General features: G+C 32.8%; 1 protein-coding gene across 3 annotated transcripts in view; it reads left to right on the plus strand.

The window, feature by feature from the left end:
- LOC128986041 (pyruvate carboxylase, mitochondrial) overlaps window positions 1–26,473 on the plus strand; it is a 60,954-nt gene that overhangs the window by 2,663 nt on the left and 31,818 nt on the right. Inside the window, exon 1 of one of the 3 annotated variants that reach the window (XM_054406132.1) lies at window positions 18,519–18,607. The exons of the other annotated variants lie outside the window; for them this stretch is intronic. The gene's annotated coding sequence lies outside the window, so the exon portion shown is untranslated. Of the gene's footprint in view, window positions 1–18,518; window positions 18,608–26,473 lie in introns of those variants that run through there. 3 annotated transcript variants of the gene reach the window in all.

Genomic DNA, 26,473 nt, shown 5'->3' on the forward strand with positions numbered 1-26,473 from the left:
TCAGACCCAATAGGCGAATGATTCACCTATTGGGTCTGATGATGATTGGAGTGTCCAATCAAAATCGATCTCCACTTACCATCTTTTATATAACTGTCTTGTGAGTAAACAGTATAAGTGTAAATAATCATTATAAGTGTTATTTGACATATTTTTGTGCTTTCAGGTAATTTAATAACACAATAACATGTAAGATGCTGATAAAGAATTTATTTAATATTACAATACTAACTATGTCATAATCCATTCACAAAATTGATGTGGTTTTAGGGGAAGAAATCTATCCCCTCCATTTGATTCAAAAAACAATATTTAACACAATAAACAAATAAAACAAACAATATTTAACTCCTTTAAAACAATATTTAACAGCTGAGCATATCTAAAACCTCAAATTAGCTGCAACAAGCAAAAAAGAAGTAGGGGAACTTCCCCTTAAAGCTTAAATTTTGTGAACAGAGTATGGTGCTCAGCTATTGATCAAAAATTTTGGCTTGATTTTGAAGAAAGTCATCAACTTTGAATTAGTTTAGGCTAGAGAAAGAGCTGCATTTCTTTTACTCTAAATTCTTCACTATTATTCACCTTGAATACAAATTATACTGTGTTGTCATATATGTGTCAATGAAACAGTAATGGACTATGCCAAATATCAAAAGCTAAGATAACCCCATAATATGCACATACGACTATTGGTCAAATGTTAATGGTCGTTAAAGAATTGCAAATTTTTCAAGAGCCAGGCTCCTATTGATAAACAACTATATTGACTGCATCTTTAGCAATTAATTAGTTTACGTCAATCCCTGTCAACAGTGAGGTCGGCGACCTATGACTGTGACAGTCAAAGGTTTTGAGGTTAAATGTTATCGGTATCAGCTGAGATCTGATTGGTGATCTTAGATCCAGATGTGATATGACATAAGACACGTGGTTCCAATGCCTGCACGAGTGACGAGAAAACAGCTGTTTTTGTGTCAGTCGCAATGCGTGATACGATAGTTCTCGTATCATATAATTATAATTATCGTATCATTATTTGTAAACCCGGCGCAGTGGTACGACAATTATATGTTGTATCGTGTCGTATCTAGATAAACGATAATTATCGTATCATTGCGAAATGTACGATAATTAAATCGCACATACTTTCTCGACAAAGATCAAATGCAGTGTAAAGTGTAGAAGACTTTAAGTAGCTTTTCAAATAGTTCAGGTAAAAATCTAGTGAAATTTTGTCAACCAATTTTAGATCGAAAAGAGCATAATATTTTAAATTGGTTCGGCAGAAAAAAACAGGAACGTAAAGGATTGATCTTTCGAGTGCCTCCAAGGTTTTACAAATTAACTATCTGATGCGATACGGTAATTGTCAAAATATCCAAATTAATTATTGTAAAAACTATGACGTAAGGCGTTCTGCTAAGCACATTAGGAACTTACAGTAGGACGAACCTTGCGAGTGCCTCTTGTATTTTACAATGAACAGTCTAATATGCGGATTGTTGTCTAACCTTCGGTTTGCGTGAACGGAATTGAGCATCTCAATGTGATAATTAGCGAAAATAATCCTACGTGCAGAATTTACAAACTCGAGACTTTGTGTTGCACGAGTGAAGAAATGCATTTTAAGATATCTTTCGTTAGTCGTTTGCCGACCTGAAGTATTATAAACATGCCGTAACTTAGTAGGCCTACCATTACTATAATAAAAAGCCTCGACACAGTTTTTGTAAGAAAACAATTTTCTTGTAATCAGTTGAGGCCTGGATTGGGTCAAGGGGATTTCTCTGGCATTCAACTTTAGTCGGAAAAAGTCAAAATGTATTTTTTATCAAACTTTATCCCGTATCCGTAGGAAATGAAGCTAATTTAACTAATTGGTGCAAGTCCTAGGTAGCACGCGATAAGAAGATATTGGAACAGCTAAACTAACCAAACTACGGCAACAAAACAAGCAACAACATGTCATTTTCAGCAATAAATCGGGGGTTTGATTTGTATTTAGTTATGATTTAGGCCTATAATCATCAATTGATTTACTAACCAAATTATTACTGTTTCTCGTAACGATACTAATTTTGACAGAAATACTGTAAATTGTATGTATCCGCAAAATAAATTGGTTAGAATCTTAGATTAGGCGAAACTGGACATTTCACAAGTCCATCATCGTTTCATAGTATTGATAGATTCTTTTAAAGTTGATAGATAAGGAGTTGAAGAGTTTGCAGTCAGTAAAGTACTTGGTAGGTCAATTGTCTCTGTATTGACCAAGTCTATTGACATTGACCGTCAAAGTGACAATATGGACATCCTGTTATCATTGCTTCGTTGTTAAACAGTGTTTGTTCAGATCTTTGAACACTTGGTGGATAAGTTTGTGTAACATTATTGAAAATTCGAAAATAAGTAGTAGTAATAATTGTGATATTGTATCATTTTAGTTGCTTCATTTCAGACTAGCCGTCCTACGCACGGGAATCAGGTATTCGGTTAAAACTGTGTTCCCAAAAGTAGGTTGAGAATATTTGATTTGTCTATGCACTTTTAACCTTGCATTTGCGCGTCCAAATAGGTCTCGTGCCTGTGCGTGGAACCATTGACTATATGGTGGAACGTATCCAGCAAAGCAAAGCAAGATATGAGCCGTTAAGGGTGGAATGTACAGATAAAGTAGTAACGGCAAATACCAAAATCCGAACCTACGACATCTTTGTTTTGTATCTAGTTATTTATCCTTCTTTTAGTAATCTAAATAACCTAAAACTATCAGACGATAAAGTTACATAGCTAGTAAATAAGTGGTTGTAATGCTCGCCTTACAATCAAAAGGTTGCCGGTTCGATCCTGATAAAATACGAAACTGGACCAGTTGTACCCCAACAAGGATTTTTGTAGTCGATCATTTAGCATGTTATAAATGGTTCTGACTAAAGAAAAAAGTGGGTTTAATGGGTAACGAAGCTGCACAAGGCATTTCACTCCATTCTACACTCATCCGGCAATCATATTTGGGTAAAATACCCCTAGTTGCGTCCCCAACTGAATTTGTGGATCTTATAATATATAAAAATTGCATAGTCATAATTTTGGTTTAAACTATAGTGCATACACAAATAACTAAAACACTACGGCAACAAAGGTAGGCCCTACTAAGTTAAATCATGTTATCTTAAGTCAATAATGTTATTTTGAAAATCGACTATACAGTTTTCCCGATCTAGTTAGTCTCATTTCTGTTTATCCTGTGTTGCCAGTTGTTTACATGTAATCTGTCAGCTGTTACTGGACGACCTAGACCTACTTCATCAAGGACCTCCTAGCCATTGCCTCCGCGGCTATCCCACTCTTGAGTCACGGGAAGGAAGTAGTTCTTGCGTGAATTTTTAACAGTAAATATTTCTTTGGGTGTTTTAGTTAAATGAATATTTTATTTAGCTAAATGAGCCTCTGAATGAGTTTGGTATTTTTGTGTGTATCTAAACTCTTTGGTATTTTGCTTTTTTGAGGGGGAACAGTTCAAATCCTGATTCTATTTATTTTTTTGAGTATGTGCAATGGAACATGTCTCTTGGCCCACCGTCTACCTAAACATTTCCCGTAGTTTAGACCACTAGCCAGTCTCCAGATAGACATACTGTAGGTTCAGGAGACATGTTCATTCATACAGACTATATTGTGAACCTACAATCATTAATAAGAAACGCAGTAACATATGCAATTTGACTATACTCAACTAGTCACTACTAAACTACTACCATTGACTTTATATCCACACATAAAATCAATGCTACTACTAAACAGTTTTTTGATGTTTTAAAAACGTAGTCATTTTATTTGAAACATTTGAGAAACTTTAGTCCTAAATTATTATCTAGCATTATTAAACTATAATAGCTTCTTAAATACAATTTCAGGTATTCTTATTCTGAGTAGTGATATACCTTAAATACATTTTGATTGAATTACTTTTCTTACTTGTTAAAATAAATACAACAAAAGTTGTAAGGACTGTTATCAAATCTAGATTGTCTCAAGTTTCCTTTTTGGGTTATGAGGTTATATTGTATATGCCCCATTTACAACATTGACAAATACGGAAAACTATATGATTTTGATATTAAAAATTTAGTAGGCCTAAACATCTACATCTATCTCCTTGTTTTGAAACAAATCTATATTTTAAGGCCTTATTCGCTCAAAGTAAATGAGCTGTTGAAAATAGTAAACAAAAATCTGTAGAAATAATTAAAAAAAATTAACACGGTCGTTTTACCACTGTTTCCAGGAAAATTAACAATTAAGAGAAGTAGGTTAGGCTATACACAGAATAGACTTCCCATATGATATACAAATTTGAAGCCGAGAAAATAGACGTTCAGGACGATCTCACCAGAGTTTACTAGTGTATTGGGCTGAATATTAATTAAAATCAATGCAGTATCATAGCAAACAGCTGATTGATTTATCACTTGACACAGCATATGTCATTAGCTGGTCAAGTACTGTAATTCCCATACACATTTCAATCGTGCGTTCGGTGACCTTTTTATTTGCAACTTGTTTAATATGAAGTCAAATTAGGTTTTTACTCACAACATTTTGAGGAAATGAAACCTAACATATTGTTATAACAATACAAATATTGTCGATAGCGTGGGCGTCAGCTGTTTATCAGCCTCGTGGTGTATATCACGGAGGCACTGCTGAAGATAGTCGGTCCAAAATCCGAAAAACACACTCAGCTTCCGCAGTTTTGGTTGTTTTGTAACAATTACTAAACGTTGCGAAACGATGTTTTCAAACAACATGTGAATATTGGTTATCTTTGGGATTTTCCTTCCGCGTGATTAATTAGCAATAGTGATGTGTTTATTTAAATTATTTAGACTGAATATATTTGTTAATTATTTCATTGTATTAAATATACAGGTTGCATAAAAACTAATTAGGGAAATTTTCTTTTGTTTCATGAAAAAATGTTTGTCTTAAAGGCCTGGTTTCTGACTCTCCTGTGTTTTGTATGTAGGCCAAATTTTTTTACAGGTGTATAAACTACATAAACTAAAATCTAGTTGATCGATTGTCTTCCAACAGACGGACATCAAATTTCTTATCTAGGTTTCAATTGAAAATGGCGGCCATTTAAAATTTTCTATTTGAAATATCTATGTTTTTAACGTACCTATACAAAATATTTTATAACACTCAATCTCTGATCTAACAATGCTTGAAATCTGTTCATAAACAAATACGTTTTTCCACATTTTTTAGCACGATAAATATTGATTTTATGACGTTTTCATTTGTTCCCATTGTTGTGAAGGTGATTATTTAGATCTGGGCGATGCACGGTCACACAAATATAAAATATTTTCATTTTTTCTCGATTTTAACTAATGTCTTGATATTAAGCCAAGATATGGTTTTAGTTAATGCAATATGATATTATATGGTAATAAACCGGACGCGTTGCAGAAAGTCAACAGTCCCGGAAGGTCAAATAATTTATACCTGTGCCGCTAGGTCAAAAACTACAATGTTTGCAGTGTCTGTAGATCAAAAATCCCAGAAAGTCAAATAGTACAGTCTGGGCTAAAAGTTTAGTCTATGTTAAAGCAATTGACTTATTGGGAATTTGACTTAATGCAACAGCAGTTTTAATATAACGAAATAAGATCAAATATAAGTTCAGTTTCGCTGAGTCAACAGTGCCGGAAGGTCAAAAGTATAATCTGTTAAAAACAACGATAGTCCTCTCGACGCATGTCTTCAATAATTTCGTGTTTTGGTGTTCTTAAAGTTGTGCTAAAATTTTGAAATTTGGCACAGAGCTTCTTGGTTAGTCCTACTCGATGACTATTTTGTTGGAACTTTAAACTATTTACCGATCTAATTAATAAAAAATTATTTGTATGGTGAAATAGTTTTAAATCGTGATTTCTAACATGAAAAAGTTAGCATGCGAGATTTTTTTTTGTTTTTGGGTTAGAGAGGTTTTGTCTGTGGCAAAATTGTAGCCAAAAGTGTGATGCGTAAAATATATTTTTTTGAATTTTTTACAATCAGTGGTTCAGTAGATAACTTGGGTTGAAGAGGACGGCAAATTTAGCATTTCGCAACGCATGGAAAGAACTACATCGTACGATGCGACTGCTGAGTGGACTTTTAATTTATCTAATTTAATTTATCTAAGGACAAGAAAAAGGTGAATATACAGATCACCAGTACATTCATATTATTTATAAAACATCTTTCTTTATTACCAGCTAACATTTTTCACTTATAAGAATACATCATAAACAGGGTGTTAAAATAAGCGGGGAGATACTTTACCTAGTAATTCCTTGGGTCAAAATAAACAGAAAATCAAGGATAACATTTTTTCCAAAATCATTTCGTTAACCAGATATCCGCCATTTTGTATTTTTTACATACAAATATTTATCTTTGCACTTTTCCAACCGATGTTTATCAAACTTGGTATGTATGTTAAGGTAGGAGAGACCCATGTTATAAACAAAGATTCATCTCGATTCACCCTAAAATTTCAAAATTTAACACTTAACTACAATAGAATATACTCTACTACACCACAATATTTACGTATCACCATAAATCTTTAACAAAATAAAACGTTAACATTTTTAAAATCCAAAGTAAATCAATATAATATTTCTTTTTTGAAAAATATATTTAAAAAACAGGCGATGGTAAAATAACGACAGGCGAGTTTCGATCTGGGTGTTTCAGGTTTGATTTAACATTAATTAACATTAATGTTTAATCCTCCTAGGTTTGAACTGATTGAGAGGAATACATGAAACCGAAGGGGGGAGGTAGCAACAAGTGCACTAGTATTTACTAGTGTCCAATTACAATTTGATGGATTTAACCAAAACCTTTTCTATTTCACTTATTTTCAGCTGTTAAATTTCAAACGATACGTTTTAGCGACATCATTAACGTTATTATCATCATCCTCGTTTGAGTTTGGGTTTGCAGCAATGTTTTTTTATGAATAAAACCTTTAATTTGATACCAAACTTGACCTCTGCTGCTATTAATTGACTGTATGCACTATTAATTAACAGCTGTGTCTAAGGATTATGTCGGCCTTAGTCACAAACAGGACAACAAGATCGCTCCACTCATCCCACACTCATCTCCATCCATACTTGGCTTAAAATGCATACATTTTGTATGGTCGCCATTTCAAAGCAACATGGCTACATTATCAATGACAAACGTGGAAAACCTTATACGAGTGTGAGTAAGTCCGAAAACAGAGTAAGTCCGAAAACAACTCTAAAAAACAATAAGCAATAAATTGCAAGAACCGTTGCTTATATCATTGGGTATACACGTATGTACTGACGTGTATACTCAATGCTTATATCGAACGAATGTGCATCGTGAGAATTTCCATTAGTTGTTCCATTTAGTTGTGTGTCCATTAGTATAATAGTTTAGTTGACTCTTTTAAAGTCAGCGGAAATTGTGACTGTTATTACCCTTGAAATAATGTTTGTGTAGTACTTTGCAATCCTACCAATGCTTATAGAATCATACGATTACAATTTTCTGGCTAGAATATGTCGCATAGAGTGGTGACCACTGTATCTTTTTGGTTTGCTTGTAAAACAGGATCAACAGAGATTTTCCATCGACTTAAACAATACGATACTCTCAAATTGTTCATTGCTATAACAAACTATCACACAGTTTGATGAATATTTGTGTGTAAACCACATACAGTACACCTGTAGTCTATCTATTTTTCCTTTTATTTTTCCAAGACTTTATAGAAAATCACGCATTACGTGATCAGTGAAGAAAGGTGTCAACATTGTTTTATAGGTAAAGAAGAACACTGCTTCATGTCAGAGCATTCAGTTATCATCAGCAATTAATTGTAATTCCCGAATCAGTAACTGAATCAATAGTCAATTATGATAGGGTTTGTTGATTATTTATAATGCACTTTACATGCTCCATTTGATAGTTTATAATAATTTACTCGGAATCTATAAGACACCTTTGGCTTGTAATAAATACAATTATTTTCAACTAGCTTGTAACCGCGCTTCGCAACGGAGAGGACACTAAAGCGAAACATTTGATCTTGAACTCTGTTGTATGAAATAGTTACACGTTCCTCGTTGTTTTCTGGAACATAACTCAATTGAAACTCTTAGTTTGAAAAAATATCTTTCTTTAAGGCTAGGCTAGTTAGAAAGATGTTTTTTCTATAAGTTTATAAGGCTAGGAATGATATGAGGCGCTGATGGAAATAATATACCCTTATGATTCAATTTTCAAATGATAAGCTTACTTATTTATTTCGTTGATAAACGTACATTTAAAATAACTAAGGGGAAAAATCGTATATAACTTAAAGCACTGTAGTAAAGAAAACCCCGTTTTTAATGATTTCATATACAATTGATATGTTTTACCGTAGCAACTGAGCTTTTTTCCAAGTTAAATCTTTACCTGCAGATCAGTGTGTATATATCACGATAACAAGAAAAGACAAACTAATGGAAAACTTGTATTACCTTTTGTTAGAAAGCCAACCACTATTACTCTTAATCAGGCACAAATTTCATCAATTTATGTATAACTCAACAACATAATACAAATTAGTTATTATTTTAACTCGTTCCATAGTTCGAAACGTGTATGTATTTGTAATTAAATCATCGTTTAAAACATTGACAATGAAAAATAGTTATGTTATAGATATTGAATTGATTTTAGAAACAAAAGTGAATTGAGTGCAGCTTAGTTTTGTGATATGTATTCTCCTTAGTCAAATTAAAGCAGGGTTGTAAGAACACATCTATAGTTCGGCCGCTTAGAAAACGACCTGCGCGCTAATGCTAAACTAATGCTGGAGGAGGTCGCTTTCAGCGGCCGAACTATACTAAGGAGGTTTCAGTAAATGTAAAAAAGTGAATGTGAATTAGATGATAGAAGAAAGTATAAGTAATAGCTAGCTACCTCTGGACTGAATGAAAGTAGGTGTAGTTGAAATTTAGTTTGTAAATTTAATTAATACAACAATTGTAAACGTTGAGTCAGTTAATTTTTATAAACTGTACAGTACATATACGGCATCTCTTGGTTTTTAAAACCTATTAAAATCATGATTCAAACATTTGTTTATCAGTTCAAATTCGTAAACAAAAAGGTACCATATAAAAATTATTCCAAAAATGTATACATTGTAATGTATAAAATCCTTCTGTTTCCATGAAAATAAGTATAATTTCATAAATATTTTAATCAGACTATTCTCATAATCATAAAGCTTTAGAATCTTGGCAGCAGAACCTGTACCTCTTAACCTCTGCTATTTGAACTGTCAAATTATAATATTTACAGCTGACTTCAATTCATATTTTTGACTATTTACATTCTTCCAAAATGTAAACATTGAAACTTTGGAAGCCCATGGGGCGTTGCCTAAAGGGAATATGATAAAAGGAATAGGCCTATATTTTAACCTGGTGTATAAGCTACCTTAATATAAAATTTTGTTTCAATCGGTTCAGTGGTTTTTGCGTTATAAAGTAGCAGACAGACAGACAAACACACACCATCTCATTTTTATATATTAGTATAGATATAGATGTAGATATACGACGAAATTCTAATGTAGCAACATTTATAATTGGCTAAATTTGATTAATTGGTCTGAAGCAAGCATTTAAAACAATGGAGTTAGTTCTATCGATATCGATTTGGGGTCCTTTAACAATTGTAAATGTATACATTGTGTGTGAAAATAATTATACGTTTGCAGTCATACTAATAGTTTAAAAAAACATCCAATTATAGTTGACTAGTGTTGGTAATTAGATTTGATTAAATTAGATCAGCAAAGTGCCGAAAATTACCGATTTTGGGTAAACCCAGCTTAGGTTAGGGCTGAGGAGCTCAGCTAAAGGTTATTTTAGGGAGTCCTTGGAGGCTAGTGGCCATTTTGGATAATTTCAAACAGCTGCTGAAGAGCGATTTATCGTCCAAAAATATTTTTTCAAACACCAAAGTGATTATAATTTAACATCGAGTATAGTGTGAGATTAGAAATGTTCTTTGTAGTTTTTTATTGTTCTCCAGTGGAGTCAATGAAAGCTAACAGCCATCTTGGATTTGTCCCCCATAAGAGCGATGTTAATTACGTTAATTTCAGACAGCAGCTGGAGATTTATTTACAGTCCAAAAATATTTTTTCAAACATCAGAGTGATTGTAATTTAAATATCTAGTATATTGTTAAATTATAAATTGTCTTTGTAGTTCTTACATTGTTTTATGAGTTACAACGTCTAGGCTCCAAGGACTCTTTTACACTCTTTTATTGACACTTACCAGTCAAATGTGGCGATATTAATGATTTATAACGCTTTTAACGATTTTCAAACGTGTTTTTCGTGGTTAAATATGTGTTTGCTGAAAAAGTGCAAGAGGAAAAGAAGTTTGAAATGACTCGAATAATAAAAAATAGGCTTCCATTAAAAGAAAAAAAGATTTTTCGAGCGCTTATAATCGCCGATTTCTAAAGCTTTTCTCGATTTCCAAACGTGATTTTCAGGGTGAAATAGTCGTTTCCCCCTAAAGTGCCAAAGGAAAATAGCATAATTTTGGTAGATAAGGTAAAAAATGCGATAAAACATAAGTAGTGCAAGTTCAGTATTGCCTCCTGGATTTCACCAATGACGTATTCAGACCCTAATTCCAAAATTTAGTTAACCTTGCGCTGGATTTTGAGATAAATATTGCAAACCCACAACGGACCTTTCCAGTTCTTCCTTATCTTTACCGCATATCTCTCTTATCTCCAAGACTACAGACTGCGCAATGAAGGAGGGTCTCGTGCCTATGCCTAATCTGATGAAGAATGAGCAAGAGCAATCGTACATTTGTTTTTTTAATTGTGGTGTAAAACTTTTTAATTTATGTTTAGATGTTATTTAATTTCTTGTTATGTGAGTTTGAATTTAGTATGGTAGCCATTTCAGAAGAAAGTATTAAAGTAATTTGAGATGTTAAGATTATGAAGAAATGTCATTTCTTTAACAGAAATACTAAGATAACTTCTCAAAATGACTTCTAAATTGTTATTTATTTTGCTAATGCAAACAAGCATCTGTTTAGTAAATATAATTAAATTATTTCGTTTATTACGATTGTGTTAGTGTATATTACTATCGATATATCGAACTATTGACAAGAATGCCACATTTAGCTACCCCATTCAGTTTTTCATATTTAAAAATCATATCTTACAAACAGAACTTTCCAAATTAAACATAAAAATTATTTAACTGACCTTTACCCAATAGAATCAGGAATCCCCAAAGAAAGCGTACTTGAACCATACTTCAATATACATTCCATATTACGAACCATTCCCTATACATCGGACCTACCAGAAATTGTAAACACTATGGTTGCCACATTTGCGGATGATATGACCATTTTATCTGTCCACGACAAACCGGTTCAAACTACAGCAAATTTACAGTTAAATTTGGATGAAATTTCACATTGGTTTAAAACATGGAGGTTCAAAATTAGTGAAAATAAATCAGAAAACATTACTTTTACCCTAAATCTGGCTACATGTCCTCCAGTATCCATGAACAATATTCACCACCCTAAAGTAACAGAAATAAAATACTTGGGCATGCACTTAGATGCAAAGCTTAATTGGAAGGCACATATCTGGACTAAAAGACAATATCTAAATTTTAAAATAACTAAGCTTAATTGTCTTCTTGGATCTAAATCAAAACTTAGTACACAAAATAATGTTACTTTGCAGAAAAGTTATAAAACCAATTTTGACTTATGGGATCCAACTTTGGGGATCATCAAGTACCTCAAACATTGAAATTTTTCAACGATACCAATCAAAATTGCTACGTAAAATGGTCAACGCACCTTGGTTTGTTACTAACAGAACACTTCATAATACTCTTAGAATTTGAAAAGTCAAAGAAGAAATTACAAAATCTAGTGGAAAAAGATTATCAAATTGGAAAATCATTCAAAATCGTCTTATACAAAACAACTTTTGCAAAACTTATGACAGCTAGCCTGACCATACTACTGGAACGAATTACACGCGGTTGGTACCAAATGAAAGATATTTTCCTGTAGATGTGATGAATCCCTTTATAAATTAAAATAGGCTCAAAAATAAACACAAGAAACGAATTTAAAATTTAAAAAAATAACTTGGGCCGTATGGGTTGCCATGTAGGTAACGAAATAACAACTAAATGTAAACAGAAAATAAAACCAAATAGAAGAAATTCCATTTACATGTCTTATTTATAGCATAGGGTAAATATAGATAAGTTGGAAAAATACATAATTTTGGTCAAGTTTCCGACCACAAGGCGAGCTCTCATCTTGCACTAAATTTATTGGACAATCACAACACCATTTACGACATTAAACCTCCCATTCAGATTCGGCTGTGTTGCTGTGTTATCAAAATTGTCTTTGTTAGCTAGTGTTGAGAGTGGTAAATCACTATACTTTTAACGTTGTATTATTGTTAATGTATTTGCTTATTTCTCTACTTTTGAAACAGACTGTAAATTAAATAAAGTTGAAACCCGATTAAGCTACAACCCATTTAATAGTATACTAGTGTACATGTTGCTCGAATTCGAGCAATTTCAAAGTATTACAGGAGTTCAAAAAGAATAACGCTATAAAACGGATAGGCTATTTACAATGAGTTCAAAACAGACAACTCAAAGATTACCTGTGTGTAACTCATGGAGATACTCACGATGTATATAACAGTAATTAACATTTCCTGTAAATATTGTATCATATTTCATAACCTGGTATTGCTTTTTAATGTTTTCTACAAACATTTCCTGACTTATAGCCATATAAGGTTGTCCATGTTTATCTTCGTTATTGATAAAAAAAGAATTCCTGCCGGTTTTCTCCTTATCAAAATGCCTTGCTGTACAGGCAACACAGGTCATTGATAGAGGGCCAATTGATAACGAAAAGTCGTTTTGGGGTAGTGTTAGGGCGCATTTGTAACCTAATAGTTGAGATTGTCCATAGTCAGTTGCCGACTGTGATGAGTTAAGCCTATTATGCGCCACTGTTCTGTAGCTGCGGTCGTTATCACGATTACGCCTCCGTCTATGTTTCGTTGTCGTCACGTCTGAGACATTTAAAAGAAAAAAACAACAAATAAACAAATTATAGCTACACAAAACAACGATAAATGCACAAATTTAAGTTACAGTCATGCTAACACGATCCGTCATAGCGACAAAAAACAACGATACACACACAAATTTCAGATACAACCATACTAACACGATCCGTCTTGGGGGTTATGTTTACACAAACTCAAATAGTAAATAAATGTACTGCTCAATGCGTTTCAATCGATGGTTTCATTGAATTGAAAAATAAATAACAGCAATTAAATTATACAGCTGATCAAAATGTAAACAATTATGTTCTCCATAAGGATAACATGGGAACTTTCAAAGCCACTGGGGCAGAGCCCTAGGGACGTATTCAAAAATGTGAGGCCAGTTTGCAAATCTACGCGACACACTCTTTCCAATGAGACGTCAATTGATAAAATCGGTTAAGAAATGGCGGAGGAGTTCAACCGACAAAGTTTCATGTAGCGTATTAATTATATAGATTTCGTACCTAGGGCCAAAAATAAGGTTTTCAGGCTCGAGATAGTTTTTAAGTTCCCGACTTCGTCTCGATCGAGAGCTGCAAAACCATTTCGGTCCGTGGTACGAACGCTATTTTGCACCACACTATACCCTATTGCCACTATTCACCTCTATAATAATGCACACTGATGGTCAACACAACTACAACTTTAAGGTTATGTGAAGAAATAATTCGAGGAATCAGCAAAAATAAAAATTAATATTTGCTAGGCAACGGTGACAATAAAATAATTCTATGGATACTGATTGTGTATTTAATATGCATTCATGTTTTAAGTAAGTAAGCGGGCAGCTAATTTTGCGGCCCTAGGGACCAGCGACCACAGAATTAAAATTAAAATTTTAATTCTGTGGTCGCTGCTAGGGACCTGCTCGGTCCCCGAATAACGATGACAGCTGGCATGGCCAGCAAAACGTAACTTTCAGCCACCAATTAACGTATGTAAAACCACTAAAACATCATAGTGTGGTGAAAAAAATTATACATACTTTCGATACATGCGATTGCATACAATCGAAGCTCACAACTGAGTTTAAATCAGCTGACTTTCACTTCCTAGGGAGAAAATAGTGAAAAGACCTACTTAAGCTCACTAAATACGGCTGTTTTTGCTGCAGTATGACTCAGCGTTTGCAGTATGCTTCAGTGTTTTAATAAATATTTGATAGTTAATTTGTCGATAGTGTAATGCAGGTTAATCTTATATAATTCATTACAATGATCAACCACCAAACCACATACTTCAGATTCAGTTAAGCCTAAAATTATTCAAAGATCCCGTGGGTGATAACATAGGTACCAAAAAGATATTTTTTTAGATTTTAAGATGAAAAATTAACTGATGAAGAAGCGGATGAAGCAACAGTCTGATCTAGAGTTAAGTTCACAAGAACAGTGGGAATGAAGCTAGTAATTAAGTCTAGTAATTAACGGTAGTATACAAAATACGAAACGTGACATTGGATTGGGCCGTTGAGTATTTTGAATATAATAGGGGTACTCGTCAAACAGTTAAATATTATTATTTCTATGAATTTAATGGGTAACTTAAAAAGATTAGGTGGAATTTCTAACAATACTTCACCGTAATCAGCAGCAAACATACATAACGCATTCCAGTTATTAAAACAGACGCTCTGACAGCCCATCAACAGACCTGCAGACGGGTCAACGAATATGCTGAAAAAATAACGAGATAAGTGAGTGTTAAAGTGACTATTTATATCCGGTCGTCATACGCCACGAGACATTCCGTCAGTGAATGGGAGGCCCACACAAGGGTGAAGATCGATAACGCGCTGCATTTGGAATGGAATAAATTGCACAGGTCCTCGAAAAGTACTAAATTCTCGAGTCCCGAAAAAGTCAAGTCCCCAAAATGTCTTATACACTTACATATATATGAATTTGAACGGATGGTGTTTTTGGCCTCTAGGGACTCGAAACGAAAAATTACATCGGTCCCGGGTCCAGGTGTTCCCATGAGTTATACGGTAATAGCTTATTCCCTATATGCGAAATTCGCTAAAAACCTAATAATTCTATAGAATAACAAGCTGTACCCGCTGGCTTTGCCCCGTTAAACTAATTAATTTTCAAGATTAGCTCGTTCGCATGGCTCAATCACGTCCTGGTTGAAGTTCGTTCGCTACGCTCTCTCACCTTTAGGTTGGAGCTCGTTCGCTGAGCTCACTTGCCTTGGGGTTAACTCACCTCCAGGTTGAAGTTCGTTCGAAACGCTCACTCAGCTTTTGGTTGCAAATTAGCTGTTGTCATAAATTGTTAAATTGACACAGCTGTTATGATTCATTAATTCCTTTTAAATATGAAAAATCATAAGGTAAAATGGGAAACTCCAGAGCCACTGGGGCGGAGCCCGAATGCCCGATCATAATAAAAACTACTTAGTTTTCCTATTTAATGCCCAAAGAATCGGTGTATCGAATTTCAGCCTCATAGGTAAATGGGAAGTGGGAGAATTAGTGATGATGAGTGAGTGAGAGTGAGTGTGTCAGTGAGGGCTTTGCCTTTTATAAGTATACATAGCACATTCAACCAGCTGTTAGTTTAAACAAATTATATTGGACTAAAACAAATCGATGATTACAAAGAATACTTTAAAAAATAATTTGAACATCCTACTACTGTATTTTACTATGCACATTTAATTAATCTGCCATCCTCGTACCGAAGAATTAAATGTATCAATGGTCAGCATTACACATACATAGTATAAATAAGTCAACCATAAGTATGTATTTGAATTTTCTTCCAAATGCTGAATTTGTGTCACAAATGCTGAATGTTACAGCTGTTATGTTAAGCAAATTATATTGTACTAAAAGCTAGCTAGAAGCATTGACTTATTGGAGAAGGTTAGCATTGGCTGCTAGACTTTTTAAAAACTAAAACTTAATTTATAAAAAACTGGGACACTAATTTTAAATTATGGCTTTGAAATTATCTAGTTCTCAAAATTGTCTTTCTTTCAACACAAAACTAATGAAAATCCATCGACTGGTTGATTCAGAATCGTGAAAAAACCCCATTTACGTTATAATAATATATATGATAGTTTGGACAGGTTTCAACCCTTCCGTGGCGTAATACATTTACACAGTTTATATGTAGACTACATTATAACTCATAAAATAGTTCTACAATTAAATGGATTTCCTTTTACAAACGTATATAATAACCAGAAATGTTCAGATCGTCCTTGCGTGTATTTTATGCCACAAATTTTGACGAAAGGCTTTTCATTACATAAACTATACCTATTTACAGTGTTGACCAAACAGTTGGCAAGAAGCATTAATAAATAAGCTATGTACCAAATATGATAATTTTAGCTCTATTCTAATTATGACAAAACACGAAGTAACTAAAAGCGAGTTTTGTTGGTGTAGTAAGCGTTGCAGGAGGTCTACTTTACACTGAATCGACGTTCACTTTTATTGCTTTTGATCTTCCGGCACTTTTGACTCAGCGAAACTGAACTTGTATTTTACCGTATTTCGTTATATTAAACCTGCTGTTGCATTAGGTCAAATTCCCAATAAGTCAATTGCTTTAACATAGACTAAACTTTTAGCCCGGACTGTACTATTTGACTTTCTGGGATTTTTGATCTACAGACACTGCAAACATTGTAGTTTTTGATCTAGCGGCACAGGTATAAATTATTTGATCTTCCGGGACTGTTGACTTTCAGCAACATTCCCTAATAAACCCCATCTCATCCATTCAAAACTCATTTTGGTCACGATTTTTACTTGTAAATCCTTGTAAATCATTCCTCATTGAACAAATTTAGTTAACTTACTCATTCCATACATCGTGAGAATTATGCATCAACAGAAATAACAACGTGTCCATCCAATAGCTGTAGTTAGATAAATATTGTATATGATTCGTCAAGCCTACTATCACTAGGTCACTATTTATTTTAGGATTTTAATAACAATTTTACGTAAAGATGATCGTGAGTCTTGTTATGAATCACGTTAAGATGCCTTGTGTACATAAATACTTGAAAATGTGTTGTTTGTGACTAATAAATACATTTAAAATACTCAATGCAAAATATTTCTTTTGAGTCAATAGTCCGCAAGGAAAAACATTGTGACTTTTTATAGGTAAAAAAGGAAAATCAGGCAAAAACATCTAAAATGAACAAAAATGTCTGTACACTTGTTTGATGCACGCCTTAAAACTCGACTTTCACCGTACCCATTGAAATTACACTACATACTTTACATAGTTTATTAATGGTAAAGTAAAATAACAAAGTTTATTAGTGAAATTATTTAAATGTATGGTACATAAAAGACAATGCGTTTCAACGATAAAGAGTTGGCTTCACTTAGGGCAGCAAATGCTGATCTAGAAGGGTGCTTGAACTATAGAAAATTGGTAATTGTGTGTACAATTCACAGATTTCTAATCTTACAAATCGACTACAGTACATGGGTTGTTGTTGTTCTCGAGTGAAGTTCAAATTAGTTCGTTTGCCTCAACAACCGGTTCGGACACGAATAGTTTCCTCGAGTCACTTCCAAGTGCGTCACTGGTTTCCTAACATCAACTAATGACTTTGGTCAAACTTGTGACATTCTAAACGTAAACAACCCCATATGTGGCAATGTACGATAAACAATTTTGCAGCGCCATTAATAAATTCAAATTACAACTATAATGTTATTCTCGATAACTAAACTCTCATTTCACAATGCAATTCGCCAGAGACGCTAAAGTTTGTCGACCCTCCGCTCACACTACATCATACAGACACCGAATATGGATCATTCTACAGACTTTGACCACATGTATCAAAATATATTTTCCTACCACTGCACGAACGCAAAATATTGTAGCTCATTGCCGCTCTAGAGCGGGAAAGCATTATTCCCGCTCTCTAATCAGCTGATTGCACAGAGTTGTCGTTTCTACACCAATCACAGCCGCGGTACCAGTGCGTTAGTTACAACCGGTAGGCAAATATCATAACCTTTAAAAGCAAATATAACCTAAATGACATTTTATATGTACACCTAAAAAGTTAATCTAAGTTAATTATGGTGGTAGGAAAAATCTTGTCTGTATGCACGCACAGTCATTGCGCTCTTTCGGAATAACGTCGATTTGTAACAATACATTTCGTAGTATTGTTGGAACAGCTGTCAATTGTCGACAGTGGCGCTGCGACGGCCAGACCCAGAACTGCGCCTATCAGGTCAAGGTAGCCTAGACTACTCCATGTGTTCAGTCTTGTAGTATTATTAGAACTCTCTGGTGCGACGGACATTTAAATCGAGTGATATTTCAGTGGGTGAAAAGTGGTTTTGTTTTCGTTGGTAAGTTGATTGAGAAACGTGTTTTTGACGTGTTCCTTGTAATATAGTTTTTTTATTTGTTTTATATAAAATTTGTCTGCTAATGTTTATTTCTTAGATTATTGTTTTGTGTAAAATAGTGGTGTTAAATTACAATCTGTGGTGTATTGTGGTATTTTATTTTGTGTTTAGCTTTACGTAAATCAATACGTTAAACACAAACACATGCATTAAATATTTATTGATCTATATATAATTTATATATGAAATATTTTTATTTTTTGACTCAGGTTTAACATAAATAAGACCCTTTAAGTATGATTTTTTTAATCAAAAGACACCAAGGTTGTCCTATACACGGATTCAGTATAATATCGTGTTAAATTTATTTTGTATAAAGTTTTAGTTCGTCGACACCCTAAGACATTGACGTTTTATTTCTAGGTCTTTACTATAAAAATATTTTAAAATCTCGATGCTCTCCATTTGTATGATATGTACTTCTTAAATTTTAAGATTCATCTAATTCGTTCATATGTTTTTAGTTATAACTATTTATGATGCCAACAATGAATAAAGCTTGAATAATTATAGGTTTGTAACATTCACATTATTTCAAAACACTATGCTGGCCATTAAATTGTAGATGCATTCATTAATTCTATGTTACACATATTTATAAAAGCGTATCATTATTAATACATAACAGTGATTATATCGAGCCTTATTTAGGGAATCGCAAACTCAAGTGGTAAAAATAGTCCAAACTATCACGAGTTTCATTTTTCACGTTGCGATTTCCTCATTCAACCGATATTAGGTACCGTGCACGCATTTCCTCAAACATAGCTGTTAGAAGTATGTCAGGAAATGATTAACTATTCGTCGCTTATCATTATGAAAAAATAGAAACCCAAAAGGGTTCAAGGTTCAAGTATTTAAAAATACATGTTTATAAACATTTTCTTGTCTAAACCCCAAAACTTCATCTTTTTACAGTGCACACATATCAGTGCAAACTAGTAGTATGATACGTTTTCAAGCTAATTTTGTTGATTGTTATACTAGTAAAAAACTTTAATACAAAAATACTATGATATCAGTCGAAATATTAGTCTACGATTACGAATTGCGTAGTGTATATCATATAGATATATTAAAGTGAACAATGTTTTAAAATTCTAAACGTAAATATTTTAAGAGAATTACACTTTCAAGATACAAGCTGTAATAGTTTGTTTACGTGTCGATGTTTCTAAACGTCAGAGACGCCGGCGGCGGAGAAGTCGGTCCAGATGAAAGGTATACTTATCTCCCATTGCTTGTCAGTCTCTCAGAACTTGATTGGCACACTTGTTTTCTAACAACTCGATTGCGCAAGTTTTTGATCCACAACTTAAGTTGCACTGATTATAATTGTTTTTATTGATAAAATGGAGGAATTACCTTATCCAACCACAGTTGCTAGTATGACAACTAGTTCCGTTCCTTAGAACATCGTCAGGTCATTGTATGCAACCACATCATCAATGTATTAATACATTGTGGTATGTCAAAAGATTCTTTAAAACACTGTCAGAATCACAATAGTAAAAACTAGTCATGTTGATTAAATTATTAAAATTGAATAAAAAGTGATAAAAATGGTTAAAACTGTAAAGGCTGGCCAGACTATCTTATCACTGTCGCTGACTAAATAAAACTGACTGAATCATGAGGTGTCTTCATCTTCATCTCTCCAGTGCCTCCTGTATTTCAGTTTGTTTTGTTCTTCTTATTTGATACTTCTTTGATTTGTAGCTTGTCAGTATATGTATCAAATATAATATTTGACTGGAAGGAAGTCCGATCATTTAAAATGTTACATGTGTCGAGTTTTTTAGCTTTGTAGATGGTGAATTCTTCTTTGACATCAAGCCTACAAATTTGTAATTGTTTTTAGCAAAATATTATAGGGTGGGAGCTTTGACTATTGATGCAACTTCTGTACCGTATCCTATAGTCAATGGTAAAATATTTCGATATAGAGCCATTTTGTTTTTATATAGTTATTCACGGCAAAATCAATTCCATGCACGACAATTTGTGGATTATTTATGCTACATGCAGTGAGTTTTGCATCGTGTTATATGGTCATTCTTTATGAATACATGCTAACATTAATTTGCAACTGAGTAATAAATTATGAAAAAAATATTAGGGCGTATACTATGAACACAGCATTGGAAAACAGAAAAAAGCATTGGTCTTGAAATTAAACTAACATTATCAGCCTAGCTTCGCTAAAATGACGCTCCACCCATAACTCAACTCAAAGTGTTAGTCATTGAAAGTTGTTGTTGATCTGGATCTAATGAACTCTGGATCTTATTGACTTTCTGGATTTGTTTTGCTGATTATCTTCTATTAATACTCGTCATGAGGAAGTCTTTTGTTTATTTGAGTTAGGAAATAGTCATAGTTACTTACCCGGTGCGTTTAAAGTGATAGGATTTATGATTATTCTAGCCATTAAAATGCATTTGAGCTGGTTGAATTTAGATATCCATTAATCAAAAGATCCATCTAAGAAGGTTGGATTCAAAAGATGGAAGGTCCTGATTCAAAAGATTGGATCAGGTTAATTATTTGTATGTTATTCTTTCAATGTATTACCTTATTAAAATCAGGTGTGATTATTTGCTTGCATAGCTGTATTCTATTTTTTATTTTTTATTTCAGTTTAACTTAACCAAATTAATAGTTTTATTAATACCTATAAAGTCAAAAGGAGTGAAGCCTGTGGGTTACAGCTAGTGTATATTAAGTAGGAATTTTAAAACCTTTCAAATACATATTCTACTTTCGTTCCTTTACAGTCCTACAGTAATCATTGTTGCATGTCTTATTCAGTACTATTGTTGTTTTGAAATCCCTTGCTCTTAACTTCACTGGATCAGCTGACAAACATATTTCCTTACATTGTTGTCTATTCACATTAACAGCTGTCTTGATAAGAATCAACGAAAACAAAATTGTAATTTGAAGTGAATCTCCCTACCATTAAGGAAAGTCATGTTTGAGGAAATTACGAAGCAATTTGTGTACAGACTAGGATGTTTATTTTTCCTAGGCATTTCAGTAGTTAATCATATGAGATGTAAGATGGTTTATTTGATTTAATTAAAACTGGTCTAAAATAAAATAACATGTTTGAATCATTTTCCGATAATAGTTCAATTAAACTTTTGTCACATTTTAATCATAAAATATGTATAAAATCACGTAAGCGTGGGTTTGATATTTACTTTCTAACCTTTACTTTAACAAATGGAGAAAGTATTGTTTACGTCAAAATAGTCTTGTTGGATTCTACGTGGAAATATGCATTTTTGACCCCCTGAACCACAAAACGCGACTTTCGATGGGATATTTATAAGTATATTATAAGTAACAAAATATATTTTTTTGAAAATTATCCATGGTGTCTCCAGGTGGATTTTTCTCTTTCGCCATAAAACCCACAAACATAAATGGAAAAATACATTTTTTACACAAATGAAACATTTTTTATTAAAATGTAGTGTGTTGTTGTCGTTTTAACTCCAAACAGAAGGTTATAATCCACAGTGATGTAAAAATGGATAAAAATCTATCGCAATTTGTTTCATCTCCACATAAAATATCAACTATATGGCTTACCCCAATGTTGTTGACAAGCTTTTAGAGAGTGTATATCAGTTTGTCGATACAAATTATTTAACTATTTTCAACAATTTCGTTAAAAAAAAACCCCCTCTGTAGAATTGTAAAAACTACATTTGACTAACATATTTCTTTTTTCACACTACTGTAAATGAAAATCCAACACGTTTTATACAGTTTTTCGGAATTTATCGTAAATTATTCAACAAACGTTTTTTCTGGTATGAGGAATTCTGGGTATTTTTTAATCATAAAGCTGATTAATTCACAGTAAAATTTAGTTTAGTATTTTACATCACTCGTTTCATAAGAAGATCGAAAGTTTCCCCACTTCCGAGTTCAAATCACCGATCACCATGCATTAGCATTGTGCACCGTAATCGTCCATTAATATGGATGGCCTTGTAGACTAGAAGCAACGCCTTCTGAATCCGGAAAACAAAACTTTGTTTCCTTTAGACTTTCAGTCTAGTTCATCTAGTTTCTTTTTAAATTCATGACCTGAAATGATTCTATTTGCTGATAATCATGTTTGTACGTTTCTGAATTTGTAAATCTAAATTTCTCACAAAATCGTCGGTTTAATGTAGAATAAGTTGGCTTTTTGATCTTTGAAACTGGACAAAATTGTCTTAGACTATTTCACTTTCACCATAAATAAAATATTAAAATATCTTCATTTATCCTATTCTTGATCCTAAAGAATATTTTTTTCTTAAAATAATCGTCAAAAATCGTAAATTAAAAACTTAAGCTACTCATGAAGATTTATTGAAATGTAGTTGTGTATTTTTACTGTAAGTTAACTGAAATTATCTAGATGGTAAACAACTAAATTAGTGTGTAATCTTAGATTCAATATATTTTGTTAAGATCTTGTTGGTTTGCAAATTTAACCAAGTGTATTTAGCCATACACGTTTATGCAAAATGTCGTCGAAATTTGGCCAAAATTACTCGAGTATGTGTTCATGGACACATAAATACAAATTTTACCGAATAGTGTTTTTTACCTTAGGAGACATCAAAATGGAAAAGTAGATCGATCCTGGGTATATGTCTTGCCGTGCCAAGATAATAGCTTCATCCCTATAGGGAAATTCGCTACAACTATTACCCTTCTAGCAAATTTTTGACATATAAATAACTAGCAAAAGTAACCGTGTTCACTGTTATAAGATAATTTAAATCAGACATTCTTTCTAGCTCAAAAGTATACTTTTTATGATGTCATATACAGGCTCAAACATCATTACTCTATGTAAAATCCAGTTTATCTGATGAAAGATATTTGATACTCGATGTTGTGGCGTAGTAGTTATATCGCGTCAGTTTTGGGTTATCAGTTAAGTATTGATTACACTAATCACTAAATAGTAAGGCACGTTTAAGCACCGGCTCCAATATTGAGATATGAATGGTAGACGTTGTGAATCGTCTGCTGTTATGCTTGTTTGATAAGGATTTAAGAACGGTTTTGAGTGTTTTCAGTTATCTATGGCATTGCTGTTAGATTAAAAGTGGGTTGGGATGGTACTTTCAAATACCGGAGGCTACTATAATCTTTTTCCTACAAAAAAAATAAAATAAACAGGATGAAAATGCGAAGATAGATATTGTGATTTGGAAATTTCTAACATTTTCTGCTTAAAAATAGTTCATATTCTCAGATCTATTTTAATTTGTGTGATAATACAAAACAAGATACGGTATGGAAACATTTAAATTAAACAATATTGTTAAAATAGTCTATTAACTTTTATTTACAGTTCTGAAATAATTTGATTGTATAAAAATTAGTTTAATTACATAGAATATTTACTCTGCTATACAAAATAAAAAAATGCCTTGAATTAGGTGGCAACAGTAACAGAACATTCGCCTTTTCAAAATTCATTCGTTTTAATTTACATTCAAATTAAATCGTCATTTTTTTCGCAAACTAGCCTCCACTCCCCAAAAATATGCTAATGGGTAAAACAACCAAGAGAAAAATAGTCACCCACCATAAATAAATAGATCGACAAATTAAATTAGTCGTATGCAAATGCAATAATTAATAGATTCCACCCTCAACAGTGGAAAAAAACTTCACACTAAATTAAAAAATGTGCATGTACCATTTCCAATTTAATTTTGAAGACGAATTGAAACAAAACAAATTTAGGTTTGATCTTTATGAAACGAAAATGAAGGATGTATATGCTGGAACAACTGAGGCACTTTTAATACATCTGTAAAATGTTATAGAACGTTTTTTCTAAGCTTTTAAAATGCAATGAAACCAGAAAATACTTTACCCTTTTAAGAGAACGATCCAAACCACGTCATTTTTTCTGGCACCAAACCTTTATTTTCAGAATTAGTATTTCAACCTAAATATGTATCATGTAAAAACTATTTTACATCTGTAATTTTCTTATGACTCTATAAACTGGAAAGTAAGAAATTCCAACAACAATTCACCGAGACAAAACAAGGTATATCCTAGAATCGCTTGCACAACTGCAATTGTAGAATTGTACCATAATTATGTTGTTTTGCAACATGTCTTTCCAGCTAAGGGATTAACTGCACGAACCGCGATCTGTCACAATGTCAATCGGTGATTACCGACTGATTACCTTGTGTGCACTGATTGACGGGAGTGTTAATCAACGACTTTCTTGATTTAGATTAGCTGCAATGTTAAATTCGTCGATTTAAGTTCACCAACAGCTTTTGACATAGAAAAATGTACTTAAATGGATTGATGTGTTTGCGATTAACATCACCACATTCTAGCCTTCGAATTTGATTTAGTAAATTTAATAAAGGTGCTACTAGAGATTTAGCTACTAATATTTAGCTCACAGAGGGTACAACTTCAGTTCATCTTCTTCAGGCCACAAAGAGCCAATTAAAAAAAAAATGTAGACGTTTTCCAAAGAGTAACACACGGATGAAACTATGAGAAACTTTCTTGGTATGTCTTAATACCAAATTAATTAATCGTGCGTGTTTATTTAACTAAATAAATGAATATTTCTTCATCTATCAATATTGATTCCAGTTATTATTTGCATATGTTATCTATATATTGTATATGTTATAATGTGCATATGTTGTCATACTCTTAGTAAAATAAATACTATAATTGAACATCTTACGAATGAAACCAAAAGCAAATGATTCATCACTAATTAGTTGTCACTGGATATTTGTTTTTAATAGAATTAAAATAATTGATATTCCGTAATCAATTAGAATGTAATTAAATACCAATTAATTAAACTAACAAATTGAGCGAATAATTGTTGATCTATTATCTAAGTGACAAATAATTGGGGTTTGAGTCAATTAGATGAGATTAAATGTCTCAGTAGCAATACCGTATTCTAATTAATTGTGTATACTTAATAATTAATTAACACTTGTTATTAATTCTCCGTTTACATGGTAGTGTTGATATTCCTACATTGGATCAGACAATAAAAACTAACCAAAAATTTTTCGCTTGTAATATTTTTCAGATTTTATCTGACCCAATTAATTATTTGCATACATATTAAACCCTTCGCACAAAGTTATTCCGATGAATGGGCAGCGGATGTTGTTAAGATAAATAAATGATTCAACTAAGCAATTTTGTGATGTAAACTTTAGATTTTGCACATTTTTATGTTATTCGTTGTCTGGTGTATTACGAAATGTCCATTCACATGTATTAGGTGATACCAATTTACATAAGAGTACATTTTTTACTATCTCCCCATATACATAGTGTCATATAGTACTCATCATAAAGAGACATTGATTTAATAACTCTATGCTGATGTATGTTTACTCCTTGTTGAGACGATGTCTCTATGATTTGTAAATTAGCTTAGCTCACTCTCTTGTATTAAATATGTAGAACGAGATGGACGTCTTTTTATTAGACTTGACCTACAACACTTCTTTTGACATGGCGCAGTCGAAACTAAAATTTTAAAGTTATGTAGTATAAAGTGAATCAGTATGTTATAAAGTTGAATGATGTTGCAATTTAATGTAAAATGCAAATTAACTGAAATACAAGAAGCAGAAATATAATGGCTGGAGATGAAGACGAGGAGAAGAAAGGTAAAATTGAAACTCCGATGGCCAAGCCTGCAGGATCAGGTAGTACACCTACAACTATGTCTTGTTCAATTTCAAATTCGAACATTAAAATTCCATCAGA

Source organism: Macrosteles quadrilineatus, unplaced genomic scaffold (assembly GCF_028750875.1).
Source record: "Macrosteles quadrilineatus isolate MER2022 unplaced genomic scaffold, UCM_ALF_1.0 Scaffold_2__2_contigs__length_208266976, whole genome shotgun sequence".
Classification (NCBI taxonomy): domain Eukaryota; kingdom Metazoa; phylum Arthropoda; class Insecta; order Hemiptera; family Cicadellidae; genus Macrosteles; species Macrosteles quadrilineatus.